This window comes from Mustela nigripes, chromosome 7, assembly GCF_022355385.1.
Source record: "Mustela nigripes isolate SB6536 chromosome 7, MUSNIG.SB6536, whole genome shotgun sequence".
Classification (NCBI taxonomy): domain Eukaryota; kingdom Metazoa; phylum Chordata; class Mammalia; order Carnivora; family Mustelidae; genus Mustela; species Mustela nigripes.
In genome coordinates this window covers 110,054,657-110,069,195 of record NC_081563.1, presented here as the reverse complement: position 1 = coordinate 110,069,195, position 14,539 = coordinate 110,054,657, and positions in this window count along the sequence as shown.

The window sequence follows — 14,539 nt, the reverse complement described above, 5'->3', positions numbered from 1 at the left end:
AGGGTCCTGGGATCGAGCCCCGAATCAGGCTCTCTGCTCAGCAGGAAGCCTGCTTCCTCTGCCTCTCTCTGCTTACCTCTACTTGTGATCTTTGTCAAATAAATAAATAAAATCTTTAAAAGAAAGAGAGAATAGAATAGAAACCCAGAAATAAACCACACTTATATGGTCAATTAGTCTACAACAAAGGAGGCAAGAAAATACAATGATGAAAAGTTAGTCTATTGATTAAATGGTGCTGGGAAAACTGGACAGCTTCATGCACAAGAATGAAACTGGACCACTGCCTTACACTACACACAAAACTAAACTCAAAGTGGATTAAAAACCTAAATGTGAGACCTGAAACCATAAACTCCTTGAAGAAAACACAGGCAATAATTTCTTTGATACCAGCCATAGAAACATTTTTTCTGGATGTGTTTCCTCAGGCAAGAGAAGCAAAAGCAAAAATATTTTGGGAGGGGCCACACCAAATTAAAAAGCTTTCACATAACAAAGGAAACCATCAAAACAAAACAAGGCAACCTACTAAATGGGAGAAGACATTTGCAAATGTTATATCCAATAAAGGATTAATATCCAAAATATAGAGAGAACTCATACACGTGAACACCAAAAAACCCCAAATAATCTGATTAAAAATGAGCCAAGGACCTGAATAGACATTTTTCCAAAGAAGACATACAAATGTCTAGCAGGCATATGAAAAATGCTCAACATCACTCATCATCAGGGAAATGCAAATCAAAACCACAATGAGTTAGCACCTTAACACTTATCAGAATGGGTAGAATCAAAAAGACAACAAATAACAAGTGTTGGAGAGGATGTGGAGAAAATGGAACGCTGGTACACTGTTGGTGTATTTTGGGGCAGCCACTGTGGAAAAAGGTACAAAGATTTCTCAAAAAATTAAAAATGGAATTACCTTATGATCCAGTAATCCCATGACTGGGTATTTACCAAAAGAAAACAAAAACACTAATTTGAAAATATATATATATACCCCTATGTTTACTGAAGCATTATTTACAACAGCCAAGATACAGAATCTAAGTGTCCATCAATAGGTAGATGGATAAAGAAGATGTGGCATATGTAATATACAATGGAATATTACTCAGCCATGAAAAAGAATGAATCTTACCATTTGCAACAACATGGATGGACCTAGAAGGTATAATGCTAAGTGAAATAAGTCAGACCAAGAAAGACAAATATCATATGATTTCACTCACATATGGAATTTAAGGAACAAAGCAAACAAAAAAGAGAAAAACAAAAAAACAAACTCTTAAATACAGAGAACAAACTGTTGGTTGCCAGAGGGCAGGCGGGTGGGGGGATGGGTGAAATAGGTAAAGGGGATTGAGTGTACACTTATCACAATGAGCACTGAGCAATGTAAGAATTGCTGAATTATTATATTGTACACCTGAAACTAATGTAACACTGTATGTTAATTATATGTAAATAAAAAAGAAAATTCTTTAAAAATTAAAAAATAAAAATAAACAAAGCAAGAAAGGAAAAGGGGTGCCTGGGTTAAGCATCTGCCTCCAGGTCAGGTCATGATTCCAGGGTCCTGGGGTGAGTCCCAAGTCAGGTTCCCTGCTCCACAGGGAGTCTGTTTCTCCCTCTCCTTCTGACCCTCCTCCTGGCTTTTGTTCTCTCTCTAAAATAATCTTAAAAAAAAAAAAAAGGAAAAGAAAAATTAATTCTAAAATTATTGACGTAAAGTAACTGAATTGACTCCAGGAGAGATTTCTGGAGAAGCATCAGGTGTCAGGTTCTATTTCCCCAGCCCTCTCTCTGGGGCTGAGACTGAGGAAGTGTCCTCTGCCTTTGGACAGGAGTGTGGGTCCGTGTCGCTTTCTACCCTCGTGGGAGCCTTCATCCCAGCCAGAATTGAGCTTCCCCAGACTCAGGCCTTGCCAAACGGGGCAAGGAGTAAGGCCTCTGAGGGCCCAACGTTGTCCCACGCACGCCCCAAGCCACCCGAGACACTAGCTTCCCAGAGCCCTCAGACTGGAGCTGTCGGCCCCTGTCCTCACCTGTACTTTAAAGGATCCCTGTCTAGGCCTTCACTCAGATTTCATCTCCTACACTAGGTCCCAAGGACTGAGGGTATTGGAACTCTCTGCCAAATATTTGGCCCCGATCCAACCCCTGGGGCTCATATGACCTCTTATCTGTGCCACCTTCCACAGGTGGCTCCCAGGTGTGCACACCTCCGCCTCACAGAGATAGCCAGGTTGGGGGAGGGAGCTCTGAAAGAACTGGGACACACACACCAGGGGACCCACACCCATGAACCTGAGGCCTGCACAGGTGCCGGCTGGGTCCCGGTGGGGAGAGAAGAGGGCAGCCGTGAGCTAGAGGCTCCCCTTGTGGACTCTGATTTCTCCGGGGCGGGGGGGGGGGGGGGGCAGTCCTGCCCTTGAGCTTCTAGGGAAAGGCACTGAAGAATTTTCCAAGGAAGTCATTAGTTTTTACAAATGTCCCTACGCCATGAGGTGTTTTGAAGTTCTCAGTCCTGCCAGGACTGGTCTTGTGACGTTCTGAGTTCCCCCAAAAAGGACAGTCAGGAACTTTATTTCTGGTGCCTCGAGCCAAGTTACCTCCCCATCCTGGGGCAACTGTTCCTCATCTTCTTCCCAGGTCTCCACATACAAGTGGTCCAGGTACACTCAGGCTCCCACACCCCTTTCTGATGAGCCTCTAGAAGGTGACAAGTGCCACCAAAATGTCCTGTTAACAGGTACTCGAGTGTGTAGGACCCCACCGGTGAAATGACAGTAGTCTTTTTGGCTCTACCAGGGAATTTGCCAGCACTTGCTTCTAAGATCTGAACCTTAGAACCAATGATAGCCCATCAATTCGATTAAAAAATAATAGTGAGCCAGAATTAATTTTTTTTTAACATGGCTGTGCTTCTGTGCAGTAGAAGGCTGCCCCCAGCTCTTACCCTCAGAAGAACTGTGCCTTACGTGAGCATGTAGAATGCGATTTTAAGTGAAAATTGGAATACAAACTGCTAAGGGCAGTGTCTCCATTTTTTATAAAATAAAGAAATAAAATATAGAAATAAACCAAAAAACACCTGAAATACACAGCCCTTAATGTTAAATTGCTTATCACTGGGTGGTAGAGGACAGGGGATTCTTTGTTTTTCTCTGTGTTGTTCTTGTATTTTCCAGAAAATTTAAAGTGACCAAATATTTCTTTTATTTTTTTTTAAGATTTTATTTATTTCTTTGACACAGAGAAAGAGAGAGAAGAGCAGAGGGAGAGGGAGAAGCAGGCTCCCCGCTGAGCCAAGAGCCCAAAGTGGGACTCGACCTCAGGACCCCGGGGATCATGCCCTGTAGTGAAGACAGACACTTAACCAACAGAGCCACCCAGGCGCCCCCAAATATTGCTTTTGTAACAAGAAAGAGGTCTGCAACTGTTATTTTTTTTTTAAGATTTTATTTATTTATTTCACAGACAGAGATCTCAAGTAGGCAGAGAGGCAGCAGAGAGAGAGGAGGAAGTAGGCTCCCTGCTGAGCAGAGAGCCTGATGTGGGGCTCAATCCCAGGACCCTGGGACCATGACCTGAGCCAAAGGCAGAGGCTTTAATCCACTGAGCCACCCAGGCGCCCCTGCAACTGTTATTTTTAATTCCTCTCTTGGCACGTACCAGCCTGGGTGGTGCGCCCTTGGGGAACTTGTCTGAAGCTCCAGCTTCAGGGCACTTAGCTGACCCCAAGCAGAACCTGGAAAAAGGGTCAGCAATCCGAAAAGCAAGCCAGGTCTAAAATGCTGTCCCAAGGGGCCCCTTGGTGGCTCAATGGGTTAAAGCCTCTGCCTTCGGCTCAGATCATGATCCCAGGATCCTGGGATCGAGTCCTCCATTGGGCTCTCTGCTCAGCAGGGAGCCTGCTTCCCCTCTCTTCTCTCTCTGCCTGCCTCTCTGCCCACTTGTGATCTCTGTCTGGCAAATAAATAAATAAAATATTTTTTAAAAAAATAAATAAATAATGGGGAAAAAAAATGCCTCGTCCCTGAAACAGACCCTCTATTGCTGACTATCCCGTATGTGCCCCGCTTGCATTATTTCAGAGGGGCCAGACCCAAAGGTTGTGTACAGATGGCGTCCCCCTCCAATTAAACCGTGGTCCCCTAGAGGCCTAGAGCGTAGGTCCCCCAAAGCCAGAGGCCACCAGGGTGTTGATGGGCTGGGAGCCTTTTTCTCCTTAACTTTTTCTCCTAAAAAATCTGCCCCTTGCCTCCCTCCACCTGTCTCTAAAAACAAACAACAGACAAACAAAAACAAGTTCATTATCTTAACTTTTGTACTGGACAAAGATACCAATTTTCAGTACCTCCATGCCTTAGCACCCTCAAATGACCCAATTACACTCAGACACCATTCTCATCGCCTTTCTTTAAAAAAAGAAAAAAAAGAGATTTTATTTATTTATTTGACAGAGAGCGATCAAAAGTAGGCAGAGGCAGGCAGAGAGGGAAGCAGGCTTCCTGCTGAGCAGAGAGCCCGATGCGGGACTCGATCCCAGGATCCTGAGATCATGACCTGAGCCAAAGGCAGAGGCTTAACCCACTGAGCCACCCAGGCACCCTCTCATTGCCTTTCTTGCTGGTTATACCATCGCTTTTAGTTTGTTAGAGCTGCCATAACAAATTACCACAGACTGGGTGACTTAAAAAGAAGATTAATTTCCTCAGAGTTCTGGAGGCCAGAAGTCTGAGATCCAGGTGTCAGAGGTGTTGGTCTCTCCTTAGGTCTCCTCAGCTTACACATGGCCATCTTCTCCCTGTGTCCTCATGTGATCCTCCCTCTGTGTGTCTGCGTCCTGATCTCTTTCCATAAGGACACCAGTCATGGTGAATTAGAGTCTACCCTAATGGCTTCGTTTTAATTTAACTTTAAATTAACTCTGTAAAGGCCCTACCTCCAAATACAGTCATTCTGAGGTTTGAGGGACTAAGACTTCAACCTATAAATTTTGTGAGGACACAATTCAGCCCCTAATGCCATCTTTCTAGAAACACAACCATGTATCCACGTCACCGTCAACATGGTTCAAAGGCATTCCTGGGACTGTGAGGGTCTTTCGAGGGCCCCACACTCACGTGCTCACTTCTCATAATGGAAATACCATCACCTGTGTGTCCTCAACAGACTGGGCCACTCAGGATTGCCAAGGTGCCCACCCCACAGTGCCCATTGCCAGGGACCTCAGAAATGCTTCTGTTCCAGAGACAGCCCCTGAAAGCCAGCCACTACACCCCCGGGACTGGCACAGAATGAAGACTTTCATGGTCACCCAAATTTGTTTATTTGGCTCCTACTTAAGGAAGATCTAAAACTCTAAGCCCAATAATGTTCCTCCCACACACCAGTACACTGTGAACACACCTGGCTTCGGGTTATGCTGATTACGAGTTAATTAACTGAGTCTGATACCTGGGATAGCTGGCAAGAGTTATCCCCTCATGCCGCCAAATTCAGAATGCGAGGCATGCCCATCGCTCTGCTCACAACGGCTGCCCACACATGGAATGCGTCCATTCGGGTTTGGCCCAAGTTCTTCCTCCCAGGGCCCTAACACAAGAGAATGCCACAGATTCCAGGCTCTCCCAGTTGAGTGCTGGTTGGCCTTGCATTGCTAGACTCACAGACCAAGAGAGCCCAGTGAGGAAGGAGACTGTGTTTCCTTTTTCTAGCCAATGTCACATTTCCCCCATTCCCCTGCATGTCTCTGGATCTCTTTTTATTTCAGCCCTCTGAGGAGGCCCTTCCTCTCCAGTCACTCTGCAGACCCATTTCTCTACATTGCTTCCAGGACACATCTCTCTCTCTCTCTCTCTCTCTCTCTCTCTCTCTCTCACACACACACACACACACACACACACACACACTGGGTTTGTTATATCCACACTGTCACGCAGACACTGAGGCTATTGTAGAATGGCCCAGAAGGAGGGTTTGTGCTTCCCGTTAGGGCCATTAGGCAGGGCTAATATTTCTTCAAGAAACATCTCTGGACCTTTGAAGAATGAAGAAAATAATGAATGAGTGAATGATTACAGGAGAGTAAAGCCCAGACTTGTCCCCATAAAGTCTGTCAGAGACCATTCTTGGCTTTGAGAATTTTAGGAGCAAGATTTTGCCCAGCCACCTGTGGAAGAAGTCCACTGTGGTTCTACTAAACGCCTGATTTCCACCAGATCAGGCTGCCACATTCCCCACAGTCCACCAGAAGATGAACTCATGGAATACACCAGGATGGGCTGTTGGGTCTGTCTGGGCAACTTATGGGAAAAGCTTAGTGAAAGCTGCCATCTTGTTTTTACTCTTCACCTGAAGAGTAACTGGACAACAGAAACATTGTTTTATCCCACACCTCCTAGTCTGCCCTAGTAAAACCACACTATCAAATGGGAAAGTATTTGTATCCTACCGGGTGAAGGGTATAGAACCTACCATGTTATTCACCATAAAAAGGCTACATGAAGTGCTGATCTATGCTACCATGTGGATAAACTTTGAAAACATGATGTCAAGGGAAAGATGATGATTCCATTTCTGTCTCTTTATTGTATGATTCTGGAATAGGCAAATCTATAGGGACAGAATGTAGATTATTGGTTGCCAGGGGTTGGAGAGAGCTGGGGAATTGAGAAGGGAGAGCTGACAGGTACGGGTTTTCTCTCTGGTTTGATAGAAAATATTCTAGAATTAGATAGAGGTACTTGATGAACAGCTCTGTGCTGAATATCACTGAATTTACACCGTGAAATGACGAATTATATGGTATGTGAATTATATCTCAATGAAGCTGTTTATCTTTAGGTTTTTTTTTTTTAAGATTTTATTATTTATTTGACAGACAGAAATCACAAGTAGGGAGAGAGGCAGGCAGAGAGAGAGGAGGAAGCAGGCTCCCCGCCGAGCAGAGAGCCTGATGCAGGGCTTGATCCCAGTACCCTGGGATCATGACCTGAGCCAAAGCCAAAGGCTTTAACCCACTGAGCCACCCAGGCGCCCCTAGGTTTGTTTTTTAAGCACAAATTACTTGCCTAAGAAGTAGTTTGGGCAACCCTTTCGGGTCTCCTCCCTCTTTGGGAGCTTTGTACTATCGCTCAATAAACTTTAACACGCACACACACACACTAAAAAATGCAGTGAGAGGATAGGGGGCAGGTTAGGCACTTTTTTGAGATTTAATCTAATAACATTTCAGCCCACTCAGTTTTCTCACAGGTGTTCCGGAAAACAGTCTGTACAGAAGCACTAATGGCCTTGGGTCCACCATGCTTATAAATACTTGGCCTGAAGCCTTTTCTGGCCATGAAATCAAAGCCTTCAATAGCGAAAGCTGAAAAATGTCATATAATCTTCTTGACCTTCACCAAGGGGAGCACAGAGGCCAGTGTTCTGCATACAGCTTTGTTACCAGTGGCCTGAAAACAACCTTGGGGTGTTTTGTTTGGGAATTATTTGGCCAAGACCTTTTGAACAGTAGAGTCCTAATGAAGAACCGGAGAGTGTTCACGGAAGAAGGAGCTTTTTTATTTAAAAAAAAAAAAAAAAAAAAAGGTCTACCTTTCCAAAATTAAAAAAAAAAAAAAGTGAGCCCAGCAATATTTAGCCACAAAGTGCTTGAGTTTATAACCTGTTTTCCTCTCCTTGATATATTACCCTAAAAGACCTGCTGATACCATGCATGGACAAAAATCAACTCAAACCCTCTACTTAGTGGCAAATACTAAATTTTCCTCAAGAAAAGGCCATGGTCTTTGATGAATGAATGAATGAATGAATGAATCAGTTAGTCAATGAGTAAGGAACCTGGGGAATTGCTTCACACACCGGTTTTTGCAATGAGCCTAGTGACTGCCTTTTCTACCAGATTACAGATGACTCCCCATTTAGACTATTTTAAAACCTTGCTTCCACCAAATGGAAACTTTTCTCCTGACTTTTCCATCTGCCCTGTGGAGACAGCCCCCACTAATCCTTCTCCACTTCAAAGGGAAGTTATGCAGGTGAATAAGGATGTGCCTTTCCATGCTGTGTGCTAACTCTTTGGCAAGACTAGGTTTTGAGAAATGAAAGCCCTCATGTGAACCTTAGCTTCTGAATGTCCACATTACATCCCTGTCTTACTTACGCTGACCTGCGTGGCCCATTCAGAGGCCTCTCTGGAGCCTTTATAAACCAGATAGTCCATCTGAATCACACATGTGATGTTTTGGTTTTCCCTCCTTTGGCTCCCCTTCCATTTGGTTTTCCCTCCTGCATGTCCACCCGATTCTTCTTTTCTGTGAGTCATTGCACACCTATGTGTCACTTCCACTTGGGGTCAGGAAATCAGAAAAGATGGAAGAGGGACATTGGTTTGTGTCCATTTGGAAAATCTGAAATCCTTCCCTATGGCAGCTAAAGTGAAGGGACAAGAGGACCCAGCCATTTCTTGACATCAAGGACATCCATGCATTGTTCAGGAAGTATTAGCCCTTCCTCTGAACCATAAAACTGAGTCAAGTGGGAAAACCTGCTGGGCAGAAAAGGTTGTGAAAGAAATCCAACAGAACACCAGAGATGTCAACTGTCCCCGCTTGACCCCTTCCCCCATCCCAACCCTCTTGATGGTAAGCCAGTCTTCCATTTGTGTACCTCTAATAGGATGCTACCCCCAGCCACCTTCATGTCCCTTCAAGAACTGGGTTCATGCTCTTCCTCCCAGGAAGTCATCCCTACAGACTTCCAGCTCAAGATCACTACCTCCTCTATACTCTGATAACCCCTGCCTTGTACATACCACAGCAAACACTGAGGCAACAGACTGTTTCATGATCACAAACACCAGCAATCACAACTTGCAACCATCATTTTCCCAAGCCTAATTTTACAAGGTGTATTCAAATGCAGCACAAATCCTTGCCTTATTGTCCCCTTTTCTCACGCTGCTCCCCCCACCTAGAATGTCTTTCCTTCCCTCTCTCCACTCTTCACACAAATTCCTATTTATACATGAAGACCTAACTGAAACCTTTATCCTTCCCATGGATCCTTCTGTGAGTCTGGCAAAACCTATGGACCCTGCATGGAATAATGTTTTTAAATACATCAAATAAATACAGAGGTCACAGAGGAAACCAATGATGCTGAAGTATAATCCTGATTAAATTAAAACTTTTTTCAGACTTGCTAAATAAAATCTACTGGTGGACCTAATAACGACCAAAATTTCATGATGGTAAGTGTAAGGGATATTTCAAGATCTGCTATCCCTACACATCTGAAGGAGGGTGACCCCTTTATCCTGGCTCGGCCACCCCTTTATCCTGGCTCGGCCCATACTTCCCCAGTTAGCACTGAAAAATCCTATGTGCTGGGAGCCCCTTAATCCTTGGCAAACTGAGACACCTGGTCACCCAACTGTCGTCACAGTTTATTTAAAAATTAAAAGAAATGTCCAAGAGAAGGGCCACCATGCAGCAGGTGCCTGGGGAACACCAGAGCCCTCTTCCACAGCTGAGTCTACATTGGTTGAACAACTCTGGGGAACTGCCAGTTTCTACTAAAGCTGAGCGGACACCAAGCCCATGGCACAGCATCTCCACTCCTTGAGCATCTGCCCAACAGAAATGAGAGCTTATGCTCACCACCAGAGGTAAAGGAGAATTTTTAGAGCAACTGCATTCATAATAGTCTCAAACAGAATACCCCAGTGTCCATCGAGAGGTAAATAGGTAAATAAATTATGGTCTATTTATACAACCATCTATCATGCAGGAATGAGAAGTGAAAAATAATGCCTCCAGGCAACAGTACTGAGAAATCTCACAAACACAATGGGGAATGAAAGAAGACAACCACAAACAACCACACATGGCATGATTTCATTGGTATAAAATACAGAAGTGGGTGAAACCAGCCTGGTCATTAGACGTCAAGACAAGTCAAGACTCCCCCGCTTCGTGCAGGGGGAGCCATGAGGGTTTGGAATATCCTGCTGGTTACATAACATTGTTCAGTTTGTGAACATTTATTGAGTTGTGCACTTTTTTGCACGTATGTTTTACTCCAATAATAGCATTTTTTAAAAATGTTAGCTCTTGCATTCCTATTTCCTGCCAGATCTACAGCCATTGGTACCAAGAAGTGACTTCAGCCTGCATCTTCCGGTTTGGTTGGCTCCGTGGCTCAGACACTCCTTTTCTCCATCCAGTACGACCTATCTTGACGGTGCTCCAATCCTTCTCCTTTCTCTGTCACAGACCCAGGCTCTGGCGTGAACCTTTTCAGCCCCTGCTATTGGCCTTCACGGTAGTAAATGCTTCATTAGTATTTCTGGCAGGCCAGTAGCGAACATGTTAACACATGCTCAGATGTCAACAAAGCTTTTAGATCTTAGCTTACTGCCCTTTATACTATTTCAGGGCAAAGGATTTTTATTGGGCTCTGTGCTTCCAACACTGGCAAACAACGTGTGTTAAGCGTGAACAGTGGTGGTGGTGGGGAGGCGTGATACCTCTTACACAAACCTGGAAACATGGAAACCCTTTCTCAGCTGAACTTCTACCTGCCCGAATGATGTCTGATAAACACACCATTTATCCTCATAAAGGCAACTTATGTGACAGCAGATTCCATGCTGAACACAGAGCCCGACTCAGGGCTCGATCCCACCACCCTGAGATCAAGACCTGAACCAAAACCAAGAGACAGACACTCAGCCGACTCTGCCACCCAGGGACCCCCACAATAGCTAACCCCTTTCACCTGGAGCAGGCCTTTCTCCTTTTGGACATTTTCTTGCATACTGTGGAGAGAGGACAAGCGGCACATCATATTATTCGGTTAATTATTCTTCTAAAAAACCATCAAAGACAAGTGAGAAAAGTGGTGGGTGGCCAAGTGAGGAACTTCGACATGGTGGCCAAGGCTGGCACTCTCTGCCATCCTTGGGGTCTCCACGCTGGAGTGTCTCCCTTTCCTTGGGTGCCCCTTTCTGGACCACCTTAAAACACAGACTTCACCCTATTCCCTGTGCTCTAAAGCTTTGGTGGCACTCTCTCTTCTCATTTACAAACATCCTACTCCACGAACATTTGGGGACACAAGATGAGTAACCCCCTTCAGGGGTCCCCACGAGATTCCCCATCTCCCAAGCCTTACGCAGCCCCTCCCATTCCATCTCCCTCCCCCGCATCAGCTCCACACAGCCCAGCACCTGGCACCTGCTGTGGTCTGAGCAGGAAAGGGCAGCAAACTGCAGGGGAAATGGCCCTTCGATGAGAGAAGTATTTGCTTCCTCTAGGGCCTCCTGTTCCACTTCTAGACAATTTGACCCCAGAGGACTTTCAATGATCATGATAGGTCTTCACATGCTGCCCTTGATTTTTTAAAAAATGAATTCTAAAACTGTTGCCTTTATGCCTCTTAGCTTTCCTCTTGCTTCCTCTATATATCATGACCTGCTGTGACTTGGAGGGTTGGTCCTGCCACCTGGCACACAGCCCACCCTGGCAGCTGTGATCCTTGCGCAACCAAGTCACAGATAAGAAGGGATAAAGGGAACTCAGTTCCTTTAGATTCCAGGCACCATGCTATGTGTGGGGCAAGTGGAACATGGTCCTTTGACTTCTGTGAGCTCAAATGAACACATGAACAGCAAGGGTGCCCTGTGCAACTATTCAACTACATGCCCAGTGCTCTGGGACCCCCAAAGGAAGAGCCCCCTACTGCACTTAAGAAAATAGTGGGCAAGCTATAGAGGAAGGTGCTATTTAAAATTTGTTCAAAGTCATAATCCAAATTCTAAGAATACAAAAGCTGAACATAGTCTATGACCCAGCAAGTCCCCCCTGAGAGTGTACAGCCAACAGAAAAGTGATTCCACCGAGAGGCACATGTCTGAATGTTCACAGCAGCCCAAACTGGAAACCCCCCAAACAGGAAACCACCCACACGCCCGCCATGAGGGGAACCAAGAAGATCCTGTGGAGTTGTCTCATGATGGAATGAACCATCGGCAGACACAAAAGATTAGCTTCTCTATAATTCTGTTTCTGTGAAATACCAACAGGCAAAGGTAAGCGAGGGTGTCCTGAGCCAGGCAAGAGGGCAGTGATACAATGGGGAGACAGAGAGGCTTTGAGCATGCTGTCATTGTTCGACTTCTCATTCTGTCGCAGGTTACAAGGGTGTGTTCAGCTTTTAAAAAATGCATAATGCTGTACCATCAGGATAGCGCTTCTTGTGAACAGAAGGCTTCACTAAACAAATGAGTACAGCTGTTTAGACTTCTACGCAACTATCTTGTTAGTATTATTTTCCAAAACACAGTTCAATTATTTCTCTAAGCTAAGGGGAGCCGTGAGCTGCCTTCGCTGCCTTCCCCAAGTTGATGCTGTCCCTCCTTTGACACAGCATGGTCCAAACACAGGACTGGCACTCGATAAATCTTCAGGAAGCCAAGAAACAGTGGGTGATCTTCCTACACACTAGCCCTTCTGGGAACAGTTCAGCCTGGCGTCTTGTCTCTTAATACCCACTGTATTTATAAATATCCAAAGTTCCCAGATCTCATCAAAGTAGGAACTGATAGAATAACGACCCACTCAGCCATGTTAGACCTCAGATTTTCCCAGCCATTTTTTTTTTTTTTAATTCACATAATTTTCTACCACTCATTCATTCTAGAAAAATCCTCCGGAGCCCCTTCCCTTGCATCACAGAGCACCCAGCCCAGTGGGATCCGTCTCGGACTCTGTTTGATCAAGGACGATCCATAATCAGTGATATTCCTCAAGTAACTGTTGACACCAGAAGACATGATTCACCGGGCCCTGGTGTCTCAGCTCCTGGAGAGACTGGGGCTCTCTCACTGATTCGTTGGCTGTTTGTTTGTTCATGTTTGTAGGTGGGGAGCCAGCGCCAGGCAGAATTGGGGAGTTCTGGACTCTCTGCAGTTGTCTTGCCTTGTTTGCAGCTTTCAGAGTTCCTCCCATCTTCTCGAACACTTCCGTCGTCTTCCATGCTCCTCTGTGCCTCTTTGTTCGCTGCCAAGAGGAATCTGCAGTCTCATCAGCTCTGCACCAACCTCCCACCGCCTTCTGCGCCAAGTCCTCCTCTGCAAGAGAATAGAAAGAAGAAGAAAGGAGGGGGGCCTGGTGGTGCTCACACCAGATGCGGATGGGCAGGGTGGACAGTACACAGAGTTCAGGACAGGGCAATGGGTCTGCACTGTTGTGGGGGCGGGGGGCGCACAGCCTGCCTAGCGGGGTGACCTTGAGCCTATCTGGCCCCATGACTTCATGGTGTGAAGGAGCTCCTAGAGGATTCTGAGCCCTTTCCAGCTCTAAACACCCCCAACCCTAATTAAGAACCTTGTACTGATGCTTGTCTCTGGATAGTGAAATAGGAAGGTGGTTTTTGTTTTTTGTTTTGTTCCTTTTCTTCTGCATTTTGCAAATAGTTTATAGGGAGCTTGCACTGCTGAAGTGTGTGTGTGTGTGTGTGTGTGTTATGTGTTCACAGGACAAAAAGACTCTGATTCTAGGAAGAAAATAAAACTTAAAAAAAAAAAAAGGAAATACAATACATTTTAAAAGTAAAGGCAGAGACAGACCCAACTGGAGGCCCCAAATCCCTGCAGGGGTTAGCGGTGGGGGTAGAGGGGGGAAGTGCCCACCTCCGGCGTGAGAGGTCTTTGTGAAGCCCTGGCGCCATCTGCTGGTCATTATGGAAGAGAACACTTCAGCTTGGTTTGCAAAAGGGCTTTGAAGCGAATCCAGCCAACATCAATGGTTCACAATCAGGATAAAGATCACATTTATTTACATGCTAATCTCACTCCGTACTTTCCTCCGGAATTCACTTTTGATTTCGCATTGCAGTAATAACTGAAATAGAGACACCTGAGTAGGTCCATTCTGTACAAGGAGTAATTATGCACAGCCCCTCCTGCCAGGAGAGCCTGGTTCTCTAGCTGCCTCCTCCACCCCAACACCCCATCCCCAGACCCTCCACCCCCGCACCCCCACCTGTCCGCGGAAACTCGCTCCCAGCCCCCACCGTGTTTGAACTGGGTCAGTTTCATCTCCATCTGCGTCTGTCCTGTGGGTGTCCATAGATCTAAACTTCCTGCCTGAACTTGGACTAATTCAGCATCTCAAGCATTCCTGCGTGACCCAACAGCCTAAAGTGCCAGCCAAGCCTGTCCCTCTAGACAACATGTGTCCCTCTAGACAACATGAACCTGCTTTTCCACCTCCCCAGAGAAGGTGGGTACCTTGCTCTCTGAGGGTCCCCGCTGGGAGAGGGCCCCCCTAGGGCTCAGCTGCTGTCTCACCCTCTTCTGACCAAACCCTTCCCACAGAGGCTGCCTGGCCAAAGCCCCTTTGCTGGTGGAGGCTAGTCTTTGGGTGCCAGTCGGCACACATACCAGCAACACCCTCTGTTGTGGATACGGATGGGAAAGCGTTTTCCTTCTAACACTGTTCATTTCCATTCT